The sequence below is a fragment of the Hyposmocoma kahamanoa genome, unplaced genomic scaffold, assembly GCF_003589595.1.
Source record: "Hyposmocoma kahamanoa isolate Upper Pololo Valley unplaced genomic scaffold, ASM358959v1 99339, whole genome shotgun sequence".
NCBI lineage: Eukaryota > Metazoa > Arthropoda > Insecta > Lepidoptera > Cosmopterigidae > Hyposmocoma > Hyposmocoma kahamanoa.
The window spans coordinates 1-15910 of record NW_020655868.1 but is presented as its reverse complement, the minus strand read 5'-3'; positions in this window follow the sequence as shown (position 1 = coordinate 15910).

Sequence of the window (15910 nt, the reverse complement as noted above, 5' to 3'; positions counted from 1 at the left end):
AAATGCGATTCCACTCAGATCTGGAAATTCCTAAAGTCCATTTGGATTGGTCGTTCCTCTGCTTCTGGTGATTCGTCCCTTCCTGATCTTAACGCGCTTAATAGACATTTTTCCCTCCCCCCTGTTACTTTAGATAAGCATCGAAAATGCGCTACCCTTCGCATTTTGGCTGACTATACTTTACGGCATGTACCTCTTTCTCCTTCCGGACTGTTACCGAATGTGAGGTCAAAACCCATATTCTCTCTATTTCTTCTACTGCTGTTGGCAATGATGATCTCAGTTCCCGTATGATTAGCCTCATACTCCCTGAACTTGTCCCTATCCTCACTCATGTTTTTAACTTCTCTTTAGAAGCTAGTTCTTTCCCTTCTCATTGGAAACTCGCCCATGTTATACCTTTACCCAAAACATCTAACCCTACTTGCCTTTCCGAATTCCGTCCCATCTCCATTCTCCCATTTCTATCCAAAGTCCTCGAACACATTGTCAACAAGCAGTTAATGTTGTATCTTTCTTCTAATAAGTTGCTTTTTCCGTTTCAGTCAGGTTTTCGTTCTGGCCATAGCACTGTGACTGCACTGTTGAAGGTAACAGATGATATTCGCCTCGCAATGGACAATGGTCTTCTCTCTTTGCTTATACTTCTGGACTTCAGCAGTGCTTTCAACTCTGTGTACTTTGACGTATTGCTTGCTTCCCTTCGCTCTTTTAATATTTCTCCTTCGGTTATAGCTTGGTTCGACTCCTACCTCAGAGGCCGCTCGCAGTGTATTCGCTATGACGAGGCTTCCTCTGATTGGTGTGACTTAGTTGCTGGCGTTCCTCAGGGTGGTGTTCTTTCCCCTCTCCGTTTCTCTGTTTTCATCAATTCTGTCACTTTTGTGCTGTCTTCAAACTTTCATCTCTATGCTGACGATTTGCAGCTATACCGCACTTGTAAAGCGTCTGATGTCGTTGCAGCCGTTGAAGCGGTTAATGCTGATTTACGAAGCATCGCTCACTGGGCTGAGTGTTTTGGTTTGTTGGTGAATCCCAAAAAGTCACAGGCTATGATTGTGGGAAGTGGGTATGTGCGTGGCATATTGCATCTAGATTCTGTCCCACCTATAGCGTATAATTCCACGCCTATTGCTTATGCTTCTACTGCAACTAATCTTGGCTTGCTTTTAGATTGTAATTTGGTTTGGACTCCACATATTAATGAAGTCAGTCGTAAAGTCCATTTCTCCTTGCACTCACTTAAGCGCCTCCAAAACGATTTACCTTTAAAAACCAATATATGTTTAGTCCAAACACTTATTTTGCCCTTCTTAGACTATGCTGATTCCTGCTATTTGGATGCTACTGAAGAACTGCTAAATAAGCTTGAACGACTGCAAAACATATGTATAAGGTTCATCTTTGGCCTTCGTAAATATGACCGAATTTCACATTTCCGCAGTCAGCTCAAATGGCTTCTCATCCGTCTCCGCAGGAATTTGCATATTCGGTTCGGTGGCTCCTTTCTCTGCCGCACGGTTGACAAATGGAACTACCTTCTGGCACATGTCTTCCCTCCCTCTTATGATATGGGATCCTTCAAACGAGGCGTGAAGAGGCATATTGTAGGCAGGCAGGGTGGAGGTGGCTAGTGCAGTGAGGATTTCATCGCTGCACTAGGTTCCTTCGCGTTTGGATACCACTTTCCACTTAACATCAGGTGGAGTGGAGTCATTTGCCTGTCATGTATAAAAAAAAAGAAAAAAAAAAAAGAAGTATTGTCTCCATTGTTAACAATATTTTACATAGCCCTGTGTCTCCCGGGTACCTGAAAGAGAGTTTCAGCTTCCTTAGGTCTCAGGATAAACCCTGTCGCTCTCTTGTTAGGTCCCAGTTATCTTTTCCATGCTTCAATTCCGGTTTCTATTCTCACTCCTTCACTGTTCATGCGGTCAGACTTTGGAATGCACTTCCTATTACTGTTCACGAAAGTAAATCGTTAGCTATTTTTAAGTGAGAGTTAAAGAGCATTATTTATCTACTATTCCATCCATATCTTAGGTATTATATTATAAAATATGTATTTATCTAAGTATTTATATAATTTATAACAATTTAATATTTTTATATTATTTTTATATATTTTTTTTCTTTCTTGTTTTGTTGTGCACCGTTCTTTTAGTTATAGTGTCCTGTATTTAGGTCTGCAGGAACAAATTTCTATTAGAAATAAGCAGAACCTTTTGTTTTTAATTTCGCTTGTATTCTTTGTGACATGTTGTATTTTTCCTGTACAATAAACTATTAAATAAATAAAATATATCTCCTGTCGCTTGTCACGCGAACTTCAGGCATATATTTGTTTCACAAATTTGAGCGGAGCCAACGTCAAAACTTTTATGGCATGCTCCCTCTTAAAATATTAAAACTAAACGTACATAACGGCAGTGGACATCTCGCGTCTCTTGAAAACTATAAGGAATTGTTGCGTAACATATAAAACATAACATAACATACATAACGTAACATACAAAAAAAAACAGTCGAATTGAGAACCTCCTCCTTTTTAAAAGTCGGTTAAAAATTAGACTAAAGCATGAACTTGTGTAATAATGGAGATTGGTGCAGCTCTAAATGCCTAGATCAACATACCCTTACAGAGATTCGTTCGGGCCTCTTGGAGGGAAAAGTGTCGTTTTTATTTTGACTTTCAATTGTTTTGTGAAATCTAGTTTATAGTGGAATAGGATAGTGCTATCGTGCCTTAATTGAAGATTAAAACGCGAAATTATACGAATCTCGAACTAAAATTACCTGTGTCGGCCCGTTCTAAGGAATCCCGAGTCAATCCAAACACGCCGCCTCAAATTGCCGATCCTCTTTGTAGCGGCCATATTTACAGAAACATAATTAAACGAAGACATGGCTCAAGGTACTTGTATCCAAGCCAAAATTATTAATTAAAAAAAATACTCTTATAGATAGGTAACTTCGGCCTCCCTCGAGGTAACGTAAGTACTGCCATCTAGTGGGCATTTCATGAACTAAAACCACACCACAATATATGTAAATTTATAGATAGTACAATGTTTTGTAAGTCAATGGATAGTACCTATAAACCTGTATGCAGGGTACCTAGCTCCTATAAGTTTTTAAGACATTTTAATAAATTATTGTTTTCAAAATAAACAGTAATTTATGCATTTTTCATATAAATGGGAATAAAGGAAAGCAAAATAAGTATCGTTCATCATATTTATTTTTATGTAATTTATGTTTTATATAATAATTAAGAGCTGTCACTTTCATCCCAAAAAGTGGTTTTTCCTAATAGCAGGTGATTAATTTCTTTGCACCAATTATTAATAAAAATAAAATTGTTTTTTTAAGCATTAATCTTACCAAAACGCTCTTGTGAATAGGACAAGTTACAAAATTGAAATTCACGTGCAATGTAACTATGACTTCTAACTAGTCATAAATTTTCTTTGTATTACATTTAGTTTTTAAAACATCTGTCACTATATTCTCCACTATGAAAAAATATGCGAACACCTCACGACTTGGGTAACAAAGTCAAGTATTTGATTCGTCATACTCTTATTTTGATGTATTGATGAAAATCTTGCATCTGCTCTGATTCCAAATCTTGTTTGCAGGTTTGAAAATCCTTATATAGTTAGTTTTTTAAAAGATGTATTCACCACCCACTGCAGTGTGCTACTGCTGCGCATGTTTCTTTTTTGGGGATTCAAAATTAAATTATTTACATTAGCATCCCTTATACGCAAGTGTTCATCACTTATTTCAAAGTTAATTGGGTCTGGTTGGAGCACGTTTTCAGTTAATAATTTTTTTAGAGATTGCAATAGTTCTGCATTATATTTTTCACAATTACCTCCAACTGCATTGTGTGATGTTATATTGCAAATTAACAAAGCTTTGTAAGAATTTTTAGAAGCACAGGCACTTGGCATAATGTTGCGCAGACCATGTGCTCTGATTGCCCCAAAACAATTTTCCAACGCATCTTGAGTTATGTGGCACAGTAATATCGATTTCAAACCTACAGAATACAAGTATTTAGTTAGAGTAAGAAACGCTTGGATACTTTTTACCCAACTCGTTATAGACTGCACAGTTACTCTGTTACCACTTTTTGAGATGAATTTCATTGACTTTAACACAGATAAACTTTTATACCATAAACTATGATGTGGGGATCGCGGAGTTACTGCATTTCTATAATTTTTTTCATTTGAAGGTTTGTGGTAATTCCCATTGATTCCCATTCCCATGACTAATTTACATTGAATCATTATAATCATCAATCATCAGTACTGTTACTGTATAAATTATTATTGTTTGTTTTAACCTTTAAAAAAATGAAGAGTTTATATGTTCGACTGTATGTATGCTTTCCGATTTCTCCATCAATTGTAGACCGATTTTGACAATTCTTTTTTGTTTGAAAGTGTGCCCTGTTGTCGTGGTGAAACCATTGCACCAAGTCAGAATCTGATGAGGAGACTCCATGTCAGTGTACTCGTTAATTTCTCCATCAATTGTGGAGCGATTTTGAAAATTCGATTTTGTTTATACTCTCGAGGTGGTCTCTGATACCGACGATTCTGGTCCGGGTTCGTTCCGGCTGACACAATTCACTAATTATTATCCGCAAATAAACGTCGACTTTTCACTTAACACAATACAAGTAATCAACAAATCACCGTCACCTTTACAACCAGAAAAAAAGTATAAAATGTTCAAAGGAGTCCCTAACAGTCCCATTGTCAACAAGAAGTCAAAATCTGATGAGGGGATTCCACGGAAATCGAAAAAAGCCGATAGGCAAACTTTTGAGGTCGGTTTTTTTTAAATGAAAATGTTTCTATTATAATTATTAGGTATTTGTTTTCTATGCATGGCAACTAGACTATTTAAAACTAGATAACTCGGCCGTAGGAGTGGGTGTTCTACATTTTCAATATGACATAATTCAAAAAACAAAGCTTCCTCCTGAAACATCCGTTTTCACTGGTGAATGCGTAGGTCTTCTTAAGGTGAATGGTCTTCTTAAGGCAGTTGAATACATTCTCTTAACAAAATTCCTGAAACAATAACATTTTCTGATTCCAAAAGTGCTCTGCAGTCATTATGTAAATTCCCTTTTAAATCAGGTAAAATTTTCCCAAGTACTTGTCAAATCCATGAACAAAGCATTGGCAGTCTGAACCACCTTTTCTTTTCCTGTCCAAGATATGACCGTGCTTCGTTTTTTCAATCTATAATTTCTTTACAAATTTGGTAAAGGAATTTGTAAAGAAATTATAGATTGATACATCTATTCTTTCGTTATTATCGTATAATATTCCGTTTATAAAGCATTGGCTCAGTTCATAAGGAAAAATTATATTAAAATTTAGATGTATTATTTATTCAATTATCATTATTTTCAGCAATTACCATCTCATTTCCATTTCCTTTCATAATTTCCATCCTTCATTGTTTAGATTTACCTTTAAATATGCTACCTACCCTATCCTGTTGATCACCATTCCAAAAGTTTTTAACTTCATATTAAGATTCAAAAACCCACATCAAAGTTCTACAACAACAACTGCGACGACAATAATATCCTGAAGTCTCAAGAAGGAAGAGAAAAATTATTTGGAAGAATTATAAAAAATTGGCAACTTAATGGAAATTGCATATGGCCAAAGGCTGGACGCCATAGTGCCAAAAAATAAGAAAAATAAAATATTGTCAACGTTTTATTACGTTATCATACAGTAGTCTACAGTAGGGCCATCTAGTAACGCTCGAAGAGTATTACTTGCACTTCTCAAGTTGGTTGGTTTTTTTCTTGAAAACGAAACTAGATGGCAGTATTTTCAACGTCCGAAGATACCATGCCATGTCTAAATGTCATCTGTCATTTTTGCTTCGAGGGAAATATGTTGATGTTATAGAACACTAAACAGGATAACGATCACGGCCTCTCTCTTTCAGCTAACAAAAGCACAGCTGTCGTTTTTTCCCGCAAGAGACGCCTCCCTGAAACTGAAATACATGTTAATGGGGAAATCATAGAACTGAGGGAAAAAGTAAAATTCTTAGGCAAATCATCATCATGACATTGGCAAAATCATCAGTTCTCATATTGATGGAGCCATAAAAATAAAAAGTGAAGTGAAACAGGATAATCTTTAAAAGGTAATAGTCTATTTGGTACGTTATAATACGTTGAAAAACTCGTTAAATAATCTGATAATAATGTTGAATGCCCCAGTTTATCAACTACTCTGTCCTCCGCATTCTCTTGCCTCTGTGTTACATGTTTGTGCTGTTTGTTTTGGAATAAAGAGGTAAATATTTGTAAATTTGAATATTTGTATTTCTGGAACTACTCAACCGATTCAGAAAATTCTTTCATTAATAGAAAGTTACACCATCGCCGAGTGATATAGGCTGTTGTAATAAGGATTACTATTGGTATCTCTATGCGGGGCGCAACTAGTAGTTACAGTTTTTGAGTAATAACACTTTAAAAAATGTTTGTAGAAATATTTAAGATTTGACGTAATTTATTTTTATTTCGGTATTATGCGGTACATTCTCGACACGAGAATAGATAACACACATAAAATTAATGCCAATCAAAAAAATAATAACATTAATAATATCAAGATGCATACCTACGAACAATCACCGCTCAAGGTAGTCAGCAGTCTCATCACCGTAAAATATAACTTGTTTTGCTAAAAAACACACGTGTAAACAATGGGGAGCTTATCATAAACACGAACAAAAGATCAAAGTTGTTAAGAAACATGCTTATGTTTGACAATTGTGGTCAAGTTAGATAAAGAGCAGGTAGTAATTAGTCGGTTGGTCACACAAAAGATCAAAGTTCTAAAGAAATATGTTTATCTTTGACAATAGTTGTGGTTGTTAGATTAAGAGCAGGTAGTAATTAGGTCAGTTTGTCCCATTCGAGTAAACTTCTCTCAGTACGTGATTACATTTCGTAAGAAACGCACTACTTATTTTCAAATAATACCCTTTTCTCTGAAGTTTTATAAAAATGGTTGGTGAATTGGGGACTAGCCTAGATTTGTTTGTGAAACTAAAAAAAGTGGCAATATTAAAAATGCTGCGGCATTATTTGATATTATAAAATCTAGATTAAACAAAAATGTAAGCGATGACAATACCAAATAGTTTTGTGCAACATATTGTTCTAATCTTCACAGAAATTGGCTCAGTGCTAATAGAAGAGAAGGAGATTTTATAAAGAAATATTGTAAATGGTGGATGCAGATGTATTATGGCCCAATTATGTCAGGAGTGCTTCAGAACAAAGCAACAAACCATCTACGTCCACACCCAGTACATCAGCACAATTTGCAACAACATCAAAAATAAGCGTAGGAACCTATACTGAGTCGAGTCCAAGAAAACCTTTCTGTGATTTAGGGCCTAAACAAAAAAAGAGACGCGCTGAGAATATTGATAACACAATATCTTATGATGAGATATCATATGTAGATTCCATGAAATTAAAAGCTGATGGTCATGGTGACATTGCCGAAATCGTTGATTACTTGCTTAAAAATCCACAAGATGTGAAAAAAGTAAAAGAATGTATTAGTAACAAAACTGAAAAACCGTTGTTTGATGCAGATGAGGCTTTAGGTTTGTTTGTATCACTAAAACTATCCAAGTGGCAGTATAATACATTGAGAAAAAGTGTTGCAGAAAAAGGCGTGCATATATTTCCTTCCTACTTTAAACTCCAAAAAGCAAAGCAGTCGTGCTATCCACCTAAAGAGGAGATTACACTAACAGAGACCACTGCTCAAATAAAATTGCAAGCGCTCTTAGATTTGACAGCAAGCAGATTATTAAAATCTATAACGTTAAATGACGATTGTAAACAAATGAAACTAATAAGTAAATAGGGTTTTGACAGTGCCTCGAATCAAGTTACATATAAGCAAACAATAGAATCAGAAACGGAAGATAATGAAGATGATTCCAGCGTATTTATGGGTTGTTTAGTACCCATCGAGTTAGTTTCTGGAGAATCAACGATTTGGGAAAACGACTCGCCAAATTCAACACATATGTGTCGCCCACTATTTTTTAGATTCATTAAAGAGAATGAAGCAACCATAATACAGCAAAAGATATCAGTAGAGTCTGAAATTGACCAAGTGCAGACTACAAAAGTAGAAGATATTGAAATTACTCATTCTTTACTGCTTACTATGATAGACAGTAAAGCCACAGTTATTTTAAGTGAAACATCAATGCAACGATGTGATATATGTAAAGCATCTCCCAAAGAAATGAATGAGTTAGATCTACTAACATCATCAAAAAATATAGATACCAAGTTATATAAATATGGCCTATCGTCTTTGCATATATGGATACGTATGATGGAGTGTATTCTTCACATAGCGTATAGATTAGATTTGAAAACATGGGTTGTGAAAGGTGAACAAAAAGCCGCTATGGAAACTAGAAAAAAAATTACTCAGCACGCCTTTAAAGTTCAAATGGGTTCATTGGTTGATGTTGTTAAACAAGGTCATGCTACAACGAATGATGGACGACGAATGGCAAGACGATTTTTCTCAAACTATAAAACATCAGTTTCCTTTACAGGTGTTGATGAAAATTTAATTAAAAGATTTGCCACCATTTTGCAAGTCATTTCTTCAGGACAAACAATAAATATAACAAAGTTTATAGAATATGCTGAAGTAACTATGAAGTTATACATAGATCTATATAAATGGTATTACATGCCTTCAAGCGTGCATAAACTACTTTCCCCAGGCCGAAGCAGACATAATTGCCACTTTCGGCCCAATTCCAATTGGAAAATTATCTGAAGAAGCATCCGAATCCCGAAACAAGGACTTTAGACGATATCACTTAGACCATTCTAGAAAATTCAATAGAAAAGCAACCGATCAAGACATTCTTAATAATTTATTAATTAGTTCGGACCCATATATTTCAAAGAAACGAATTAAATTGCTACGGAAACAGACAACTGTCAGATGAAGCAAAAGATTTAATAATTTTATCGGAATCTTTTGATGATGACACAGATTTGGAAAATTTAGATTTTGTAAATGTTGATTTGCATAATATAATATGAGGACCGAACAGCCTGAGCCTGAGACCGAGTAATTAAAAATATGTTTTAATAATTTATAATATATTTCGTAGTGTAAATAAAAAATAACTATTCTATAATAATAATAATATTTTTTTACCAAGTCACATCACGCAACATTTAGCATGTCAAGGTGCAATTTGTGGATCTTTTATAACACTCCATAACTTAGCCTATAAAAAATGTCACTTAATTGTCTAATCAAACAAATGTCAAACAATATCTCCTTACAATTTAGTATTTAGTATAGATTTTTTTAAAAAAGCTGTCAATAAGCTGCAATGCATTAGAGAGGACACCATAGAACTTTAATTTGTCAAGCAATATATCATGTCGTAAACAATCAAACGCCTTAGACAGGTCGCAAAAAACACTTGAGCATTTATGACAATCATAATCGGTAACATTTGTTATATCTGGTCCGTCCCAAAAGTATCGAACATTTTTCAGGAAAAATACTTTTATTGAACTTATCGGTACCATACATTAGTACTCTTCAAAATAACACCCTTCAGCATCGATGCACTTTTGTAGGCGAGTTTTCCATGCCCGGAAGGCCCCCTGGAAGACGTCAACGGGTAGGTCCTTCAGCGCCCTCGTCGTAGCTTCTTGGATGTCCTTAATTGTGCCCCAATGCTTGCCTTTGAGCTTCGACTTGATGCTGGGAAACAAGAAGAAGTCTGCCGGGGCGACGGACGTCAGGACTGTAGGGAGGCTGCGGGACCAGCGGGACTCCTGCTTTGGCCAGATAGTTGCTAACATTCTCGTCGGTCCGCGATGTTGAAGGACGACCAGAGCGGGCTTCGTCGGTCACCTCTTCCCTTCCGTCACGGAACATCTTGTGCCACTTCCTGACCGAGGATTCGGACAAGGCTTTGTCCTTGAAGGCCTGTTTAATCATCTCGTTTGTTTCCACAGTATTTTTGCCGAGTAGAACACAAAATTTCACTGCGTACCTCTGTTCTAACGGATCCGTCATCGCGCTACTTTTAAAAACTTCGACGAGGTGTCGTTTAGAGCTCTACGCGAACGTACGTCCTGCCGCTCCAGGTGCTCGGAGCCAACTGGGACCGGTCGCGCTGTATCGGCTAGATCCCCCCACCACTTTCTGTTGCCAAGCGGAGCGCTTCCCGCCGTTCGGCAACACTCCCAAAAAAAATGTTCGATACTTTTGGGACGGACCCTGTAGCACCTGTTGTTGATCGACTAGTTCCAAGTCCATACTGCTTGTCCATGTAAATTCATTTTGACCCAAAATAGTCCACCATTCTGTTCTTGATAATTGTCAAAAATATTTTTGACTTGCATGGTGGTATACAAATTGGTCTATTGTTGTTGTTCCGATCGTGTTTTTCTCCTTTCTTGAAGACATATATCACTCGTCCTATTTTTAATTCATTTGGAAATACGCCTTGTTGTAAACAATTGTTCAGCACTTCCAATATAAGATGTTGAAGATAACCATCTTCTAATATTAAACGTTCACTGTTTTTATATCTAAGTTGTTTAATATCTTTTGTCTAGTCTAGCTTTGCTTTACAGTAATTTGTTTTACAGTTTTGAGCAATTCTCGTATGTCAATTGTTGGCAATTTAAAAATGGAACATGATCTTTCTCTTCTTTCAAAAAATATGTTACTTTTGTCAATATCGACAAAAGCTTAGATAAACTTGCTGATATTTGAAATGCAATTGTTGAAAGAAATTGTTAAAAGCGTTTGCTATTTGGGTATTGTCTGTCAGTCGTCATCATCGTCTGTCGTCATCTTTTAAACTCGATATGTTTCTGTCAAATTTTTGTTCTGCTTGGTTCGTTCATTTATTATACACCACGATTCTTTGATTTTATTTAGTACTTTGTTAATCCTATTTGAATTTTGGAACTTCTTAGCATGATATAATACTTTTCCTATTTTTAAGGAAGTTTTATTTTTAGTAATAATATACAACAAAAGAATTTAAAAAGTCAATACTGAGGATGAAACTATGACAAATGCGTAATACTTCTTTACACCATGGGTGTGGAATAGATTTTTTTTTTAAATTTATAACATTTTCAACCCAGACCGTTATATTACAAAACTCGCACTAAACCGCAAGTGCAGGTATATATTTTATGATAACTCGAGACTCCAACTGTATGGATCAATACATTATTTTTTGAAAAAGTTTGAGATTTCAGAGATATACCCCAATTTAACTTTTTCTCCATACAAAAAAAAATTCAGAGCCACATAACTATAAAATTACTGTGTCAATCGAAAATATCCTCCACATGACAGTTTATGATTGTATTGGTGAGTAAAATCAATATCCATCATCATATTTATAAAAGGAGTTGTTTAATTTGCAAGTACCCCTAAGTCCACTAGTGATCGTTTTCAGCCCACTGTGTGCCATCCAGGAGACAAGAGGAGAGTTGTTGAGCCCGATTCTATTTTTTGAGTTCCGGGCTTTGCTTGCCCCCGGGATGACAAGAGGGATGGCCATGGCGTTAGCTATTGCAGTTGCCCGCTCTATTACCTTTTCCCAAATCTCCCTTCCCCCTCACAGTGACTTCATTAGTGCAGTCGCTGTCAAGGTGAATAATATTTCCTTTTTATCTCTCTATTTACCCTACCCTCATTCTTCCATGATCCCTGAACTTTCTTCTATCTTTTCTTGGATCCCTTCTCCCCAAATTGTTATGGGGGATTTTAATGTACACCACTCTTCATGGGGTTCGTACTATTATGATTCAGTCTCGCTTTTATTTCTTGACCTTTTTGACATCTTTAATTTGTGTTTGCTTAATGATGGCTCTCCCACGAGACGAATCCTTCCATCCCAAAATCCAAAGAATGCTATTGATCTTACTTTATCTTCTTCTTCTCTGTCCTGTCTAGACTTTTCTGGTACGTCCTGCCCTACTCCTTAGGCAGTGACCATTTCCCTTTTAAAATATCATGCCCTGATCCGGTTCCGACTTTTTCCTTCTCTCCTTGTCTCAAATTCCAAACAGCCAAAGTAAACTGGGATAAATATAATACGTCTGGGCTCTACTCTATGAGTAGAAATACTGTCTGAATGAATATAGGTTTATTAGTACAATACCTATTTAAATGAAGTTTCTCTCCTTCCACCTCCCAACATGAATAACATATCCATAATGTATGAGGAGTTCAAAAATGCCCTCCTGTCTGCGGCTAATAGGTCCATCCCTATAAAAAAGAAATCCTCCAAAAAGATCCCGTTCCCTCCTTGGTGGGACTCTGAATGCTTGGATGCTGTCAAGAAACGTAGAGAGTCTGAATCCCTATTTTCATCTTGCCTGACGAGGGAAAACTACACTAATTACCAAAAGTAGCAGAGGAAACTACAAAATTTTTGCTAAGTAAGAAAAAATTAGGTTGGCAAAAGTTTTGTGAGAGCCTCTCCCCTTATTCTCCCCCTTCTTTAGTTTGGAAGGGTATACAGCGGTTTCGTGGTGCTTTTTCTCCAGAAGCTAGATTATTTCTTGTCCAATGACCCCTCAGTATGGGTTGAATCATTTGCTATTAAATTAGCACCTCCCTATACCCCATCTGTTGAAGAAATCCCTCCAGTTTGGGTTCCCTCTCCACAAAACTCTGTCAATAGTTTTGAAGCTCCTTTCTCTATAGAGGAGCTTCTTTCTGTTATTGGTTATCTTAAGGATTTGTCTCCTGGTTTTGATGGAATCCGGTATTCTCTTATTGTTAACGCTAGTTGTTCTTCCAAACTTTATTTTCTTAATATCATCAACAATATCTTCCTCTCTGGCATTTCCTCTGAGGACTGGAAAACTCAAATATTTGTTCCCATTCTTAAGCCTGGAAAGTTATTTAACGACCCTTCCGGATACCGACCTATCGCCTTGTCAGCCCTGGCCATATTTCTAGAACACCTTATAAAGAATAATAGATTGGAATGGATACTGGAAAGCAAGAACCCTTTTAGCTAAAAGCCAATTTGGATTCCGTAAAGGTCTTAGTACGATGGATAGTCTTGCTATTTTTACGACAGAAATCCGACTCGCTTTCTCTAAACGTGAATCGGTGGTCGGCGTCTTTTTGGACAACGTACTTCTTCCCCTACTCAGGCAAAAACTGCATAATCTGAGTATCCCTGCGAAGCTAGTCAACTTCTCCATTAACCTCCTTCTGTCCAGATTTGTTCTCATTTGCACTAATAATGTTTCTCTCCCCGCCAGATTAGTTTGGAAAGGTCTCCCGCAAGGCTCTGTCCTTAGCCCTCTTCTTTATAGTCTTTACACCCATGACTGAATTATCGGTAAATTCTTTCTGTAATGTCCTCTAATATGCTGACGACCTCTGTTTATACTCTGTCGTTCTTGACATTTTCGATGCACAGCCCGCTCTCTCCTCGGCTCTCCACTATTTAAATGTATGGTTAACGGATCACGGTCTTTCCCTCTCCATTCCCAAAAGCACTGTGGTGATATTCTCCAATAAAAAGTGTATCCCTGATATCTCTATCTGCTGTGATGATCTGCCTATCCCTGTACGAGACAAGGTTAAGTTTATTGGGGTTACCTTAGGCGCCAAATTGTCAGGCGTCTACCACATCAATCACGCAGTCCACAAATATGAAAATAACATTAACATTATCCGTTCCTTCTCTGGAGTATGGTGGGGTTCACATCCATACTAGCAAAAACTTATCTACAACGCCCTGATTCGTAGCCACCTTGACTATGGCTCTTTCCTTTTAGAACCTTGTAACAAAAGTAGTTTAAATAATTTTGACAAAATCCAGTCCAAAAGTCTTCGTATTGTCATAGATGCTATGAGATCGTCTCCTACTAACGCCCTTCAGATTGAATGCGTCCTCTTTCAATAAGAAGACAATACCTCTCGGATAGATTTCTCTTCAAGATCATGCAGCTTGCTTCCCATCCCCTTCTTTCAAAATTACAAAACCTCTCTGAATTAGTGTCTGCCTCTTCATATTGGATTCACAAGGACGCCCCTTGTTTGGTTAAAAGCTATCTCAAAATTTCCCGTCTTTCTTGCCCCATTTATCAATGCAAATTAAATCCGATTTTTGAAACCCCTTTTAATGCCATTATGTTTCGCCCTAACATAATACTTGACCTAGGTATAGAAAATGAATCTACCTCGGCTGATTTGGACTTAAGCCGGGTTATTGACAAATTCTGGCCTAACTAGACTGTTATTTATACAGATGCCTCCCAGCTTTCTGACCGAGGCTGCGTAGGAGCAGCTGTGTGGATCCCTAAGTTTAAAATAATTCTCAGTTATAAATTACCCCCATTCTCTTCTGTCTTCACGGGGGAGGCGTCGGCTATCTTGGAGGCATTGAATTTTATTAATTCTCATAATCTTAATAAATGTGTAATTTTTTCGGATTCAATCTCTTCAAGCTATTTTATCTAACCAACTTCATAGCATAAATAAATCTCCAGTCATCCTAAAAATTAAACATATCCTGCACTGTCTTGCTGCTAGAGAGGTCGAGGTCTCTTGGATACCCAGTCACATTGGTATCCGAGGGAACGAAACAGTGGACCAATACGCCAAGGAGGCGACCCTCTCAGGCTGTCTCTCATTATACAAATGTTACGCTCACGACCTGACTTCGTTAGCTAAGGACCGTCTAGATTTGGGCTGGCATGCGCACTGGATTCGAACTAGCCAAGTGAAAGGCGCGTACTATGCCGGACGTTCAAAATAACATCCCAGTGAAACCATGGTTTTGTAAGTTTCGCGAAGCTAGTAAGGCAACCACTTCTACGATCTGTAGATTGAGACTGGGCCACACTGTCCCCTGTGTTCCTCAACAAAATCCGTGTCAGAGATAACTCTTTGTGTGAATGTGGTCTGGACGAGGGTACCCTTGATCACATTTTCTTTGAATGTCCTAAATTGACTTCCTCCTTGTATGACTTCCTTCCTTCTTCCATTCCTCGTCCTATTAACCTTAAATCCCTTCTTCTTTATGTGTACTCACCTTTTATTAACATTTTGTGTGATTTTATACGCTCTTGTAAGGGTTTAGTCCATTGTTTGTCCATGATTGTTTTTTTTACCCCATCTCCACAACACCATTCCTTCGAAGAGACTCATTTAAAAATAAATACCTTGCTGCTACCGAAACGTTGACGTTTTTGAACAATATTAATTTGAACGTGTGATGTAGACATACCAGCGAAAGCTGCTCGTCTATAATCAAATAAATAAATAAATTAACTGACAACATTAATCGAAACTGACACTGGCCCAAGCCTAGTGGACGCCATTAAGGAAATAGAATAGAATAGTTTAAATTTCCAGAGATTTCCACTTTTTCTTATCTCTTGCTATTTGCCTCCATGCTCCTCCAGCATTATATTTAAAATCATCTTCCCGTCTAAAGTATGGAGAAAGGGATCTTTCTTCCTTTTTCTCCTCTCTATCTTTTGTTGTTGTTTATTGAGCCATAATTTGTTTCAGACTCTACGAGAATTGGGAACAAAATCATCACATCAAATAACTAGCATTGTATTATATAAATGCTTTTCACTTAGAAGAGTAATACTACTGTTGTTGATAACAATGTCAAATATAGGCTCAATTAAGATCAAAGATGTATTCAGCATCAAGGAAGAGGCAGGAGATTTGACAGATAATACCTTGAATTTACAAAATAATATTGACATCAAACAAGAGCCTATAAATCTTTATAAGGAAGAAAACTTAGCAGAGGATGGGAA